A 4777-nucleotide genomic window follows, 5' to 3' on the forward strand; every position below is an offset into this window, starting at 1 on the left:
TTCCCAAGACACACTGTTGCAGCAACTGCCTCCCCCACCCCCCACCCCCCACTCTCCACCTCCCATTCCTCTTTGTTGTCTACTAAGTTATCGAGCTTTGGTGAATTGCAGAGATAAGGATAGTGTTTTACTTTGTTAATGCTACCAGAATGCAATATACCAGAAATGGATTGGCTTTTTAAAAGGGGATTTATTAAGTTACAAGTTTACTATTCTAAGGCTTTAAGAATGTCCAAACTAAGGCATCCAGATAAAGATACAGAGAAAGGCCGATATCTGTCACATGGGAAGGCATGTAGCTGGCATCTGCTGGTCCATGTTCCCCGTTGCATTGTTTCCAGCTTCTGATTCCAGTAGCTTTCTCTCTAGGCATCTGTGGGGACATAATTAGCTGCTCTGGACAAAACTCTGGGCTTCATCTCTTAGCTTAGCATCTCCCAGGGCCTGAGATTTCTTCTCTTCAGGTTCTGGCTATTTCTGTGAGTCCTGTCCCATCTCCAATCATCTGCATCTAAGCTTTATCCTAAATGCTTCCCTGTGAGGGATGTTTTAGTTTAATAGTTTATTAAACTAATCAAGATCCACCTTGAATGGGTGGAGTCATAGCTCCATCTAACCAAAGGTCTCAGCCACAACCAGATGGGTCACATCTCCATGTTAATAATCTAATCAAAAGGTCCCACCCTACAATATTGAATCAGAATTAGAAGAGCAAGGCTTTTCTGGGGTACAAAACAGTTTCAGACCAGTACATATGTGAGCACAGAGACATATTTCAGTTTGGAAATCTTTTTTTTCATTTTTTTTAATGGTAGAGAGTTACCAGATTTGTTAACACAATAAAAAATTAGTCAAAAATTGAACTAATCCCTGGTTACACTGTTGCTGCAAGGAAAGAAAATCAATTTGGAGAATAATAATCTAATTGTGCGAAACAGGCCCTCTCTTAAACTTGCAGGACCCATGACACAAGTAGGACAGGAGGCCCACAAACTTTTAAATATTCAAAAGTTATTATCAAGCAGAAAACTATTTGATAAAATTCATTCTGTTCTGTACATTAACAAATACACCTTGATAACAACAAAATTTTAATTTTGTAAAAAGCTATGACATTTTATACATGCCTGAAAGTCAACGAAATAATGAAAACTATTGAATTTATCATTATTTGTATCTTCTCTGTTGATGGTCCAGCAGTGTCTGGACAAGAAATAAGTATCATTATACTTAATTCATAAATTAGATTTATCCCTAAAAGTAAAATTTCTTTCATTCTTTCAGCAAAATCACTATAATCAAGTTTGTCACATATGACTGTCCTATTGAGTATTCTCTTGAATTTAAAAATATAATGTCATTGTAGTCACATAGTACAAAATTCTAATGTATTTTCATTTAAAATGTGAAAGTGAAAAATTTTTAAAAATTGAAGAATTGAAATTTCCCAAGATAGCTGCAAAATTTTCTTCAAACTATTCAACATTACCTATAAAACCAAAAAGCAAAACACAAAATCATAATTTAAAAATCAAAACTTTAAACCAAAATTACTTAAACAAAGCTAAAAATGCACAGCAGTTCTTGAAATTTTGCTGAGATGTTATTAAATAAACAATGCTAGCTTTCAAGGCCGTCTAGTTCCTATGTTACATCTAGACATCTCATAACAAATTTTAAAATAATACCATTTTTTTCTCAGCTACCATATGAAACTTTTGCAAGTACCATACTAATCTGTGAGAACCTCCAAAACCAGAAATCAAAGCATGAAAGATAGAAAATAGATGCTCAGCATTACTAAGGAACAGTAACTTTGTACTGTGAAAATTGATTGCATTCATGTCTTAGATTGTCTTTAAGCACCTCTGCCCTTCCAGTCCTCCCTGCCCTCTGAGGCACTGACCACTTCTGACATCAGCAGTGGCACAATTCACAAGCTTCAGCTGCCTTTGGCACCAAGAGCACAGAGTAGGTCATGCGGGATCTGAACAGCATTAGAAGAGGAGGGCAGGTTTAGGATTACGGGTTATTCCCTGTCAGTGCTGCACTCAGTCGCTCAGTGACAAAGACAACCAGGTAATCTTTAATATTTTTTTAAATGTTTGTGACACGCAAGGCTCTTTAAAGTGAGGAATACCAAGAATGAGTCTGTTTCCACAATTTGTGTCATGATACTCTTCCAACGTCTGGCCTGCATTAACAGTCTTTCCCAAGTCATTAGATCAGTTGTTCCTACAGTGTTTTAGAGTTTCCAGGTTATATGAAAGAGTGACATGGAATTCTTTAAAAGCATGATTTTGAGTTAATTCTAGATTTTTAAAAATCTCCTGAGCTCTTTAACACCTGATAATAGGATGACGGAGGAAAGCACAAGTGACATAAAACCATGTAGCGCTGCTAGAGGCAGCCGGTTGGAAGAGCTGTGCCGCCAGCGCCACCAGCTCTCCAGACCCGAGTATGCAGGTGCCGGGCGGCTGCCATGAACTCCGGAGCCATGAGGATTCACAGCAAAGGACATTTCCAGGGTGGAATCCAAGTCAGAAATGAGAAAAACAAAGCATCTTTGAAATCTCTGAAAACTGATAACAACAAACCAGAAAAATCCAAATATAAACCACTTTGAGGGAAAGTATTTTACCTGGACTTACCTTCTACCACAATATCTGAAAAACTGCAAAAAGACATTAAAGATCTTGGAGGGTGAGTTGAAGAATTTCTCAGCAAAGATATCAGTTATCTTATTTCAGATAAAAAGGAAGCTAAATTCACACAATCCTTGGGTAGAATTTCTCCCATACCATGTCCAGAATCTGTGTCGTGCAGCAACAACTTCACCTCATCCCAGCCATGATGGAAGTTCATTTAAGTTTCCAGATCCAGTGTGTTTAAGCTGAGGAAAATTATTAGTTGAAAAAGCTATCAAGGACCATAATTTTATTCCTTCAAATAGTATATTATCAATTGCCTTATCATGAGGAGTAAAAATTCCTCGTATTGATGACATTAGATACTACATTTGAACGAAAGAAGAGTTGTAGTTACTCAAGAAATCAAGCACTTCTGTGAGAGATGTGGGGAAAGAGCTAGTACACAGACCACAAGAACAGGTAGACTGAAAAAGCCTTTTGTGAAGGTAAAAGATATGAGTCAACTTCATAGGCCATTTTATCTTCGGTTGACCAAGATACCTTTTATAAATCATTCTATTCAAAAGCCTTGTCGTCCATCTGATGCAGATAAACCATCTATCACCCAAAAGTAAACTCAGATTAAACTAATAATTCAAACATATGGTGATAAATATGGTGGTACCCCAATTCAACTCCATTTGAAAGAGAAGAAAGAAAAAAGGATATTGGGAAATGTCACTTGCAGAAATACAAAGATCTCGAAACATCTTCTAAGCAAGCAACACAGAAACTTTGCACAGTGTAACCAGTATGAAGTTGTTGACGATATTGTGTCTAACTTGGTTTTTGATTCTGTGGAATATGAAAGGGACATGCCTAAAAAGAAAAGAATAAAATGCAGTGTTGGACCCCTTTCCTATTACTGCAAAGAAGAAGAAACCAAGAGAATACCTAGAACTGCAATGTATTTCTGAGAAGGACTTCAGGGAAAATAAGGTTGTGCAGATGGTCAAGCAAAATTTCCTGTGCAAAGAACCCCAAGAACCTGAACATAAATTTTATGTTTATTTCAAATGCCATCCCCTGCCCTTCAAGTGAACCAAGAGGACTTGAGAAAAAAAAACAACAAATATTCCATGTTAAATCCAGCTGAAAATGACATAAAGCAGAATTTTACACAGTTACTTTCACATAAAAATAAACAAAGATGCATTATTGCTGTTTCTGAACATAAATCCATTATAAATGAAAGTGACTTAGAAGAAATAAGGGCAGATGGCTGTCCATGTGGGCTGCGAGCATTTATACAATTTTCTAATTTCATTAAGAATAATAGTGCATCCTAACTGAAGCAAAAGTCAGATACTGTGACTTTTCCAGCAAAGGATCTGAAGGAAAAGGACCTTAATTCAACATTTGGTCGTGATTCTGGTCTGATAGCAATAAACAGTTCACAAGAGCCTAACAATTCAGGCAAATACTCCATCCCACAGCCCTCTCATGAAACCAAATAATTGAGACACCGAGAATATGCATAGTTTACCTTCTGGTAAAATAGGAAGAAATAAGAAAGAAAATCTGGAACCAAATGTGGAATCAGATAAGAAAAGAACAGAGTTTCTTACTACACAAGAAGAAAACAGAATTTATTAAAGATTGCCCCAGTGCAATCTTTACTGGATTTATTTCAGACTAGTGAAGAAAAATTAGAATTTTAGGGCTTTACAAGCTATGCTGAAAACTGTGGTACATGTAATGTTAGAGATATTTGAGAAGAAGAAAATTCAAATAATCTGTTGTCGATGTTTTTCTCTTCCCTTTCCACGTCTGCATTTACTGGCTTTCAAACTTTAAACAGTTTGTACTTTACAGAAGTATAAGAATCATATTCTTGAAACTTTTATAAATATGTATAAAAATTCTTAGAATTTTTTGCCAACTTTGTTGCAGAACAATAAAGGTGATGTTTGCGTTTTTTTACCAAAAATAAAGTGATGTAATTCTCAGAATTCAAAAGGCTATATGTAATTTTATTATAATATGCCTAGAGAAATTTCTGCCATTTGGGAATTTTGCATATGGACAAAGTTGCTTTTATTAAAGATGATTACATATAGATAGATAGATAGACAGACAGTTGCAGT

The 4777-nt window shown here is 36.0% G+C and overlaps 1 pseudogene; it reads left to right on the forward strand.

The window, feature by feature from the left end:
* Nucleotides 1-2357: 2357 nt before the first annotated feature.
* LOC143682520 (protein DBF4 homolog A-like) lies at nt 2358-4513 on the forward strand (annotated as a pseudogene).
* The last annotated feature ends 264 nt before the right edge of the window (nt 4514-4777 follow it).

The sequence above is a fragment of the Tamandua tetradactyla genome, chromosome 1 (genome assembly GCF_023851605.1).
Source record: "Tamandua tetradactyla isolate mTamTet1 chromosome 1, mTamTet1.pri, whole genome shotgun sequence".
Taxonomy (NCBI): Eukaryota; Metazoa; Chordata; class Mammalia; order Pilosa; family Myrmecophagidae; genus Tamandua; species Tamandua tetradactyla.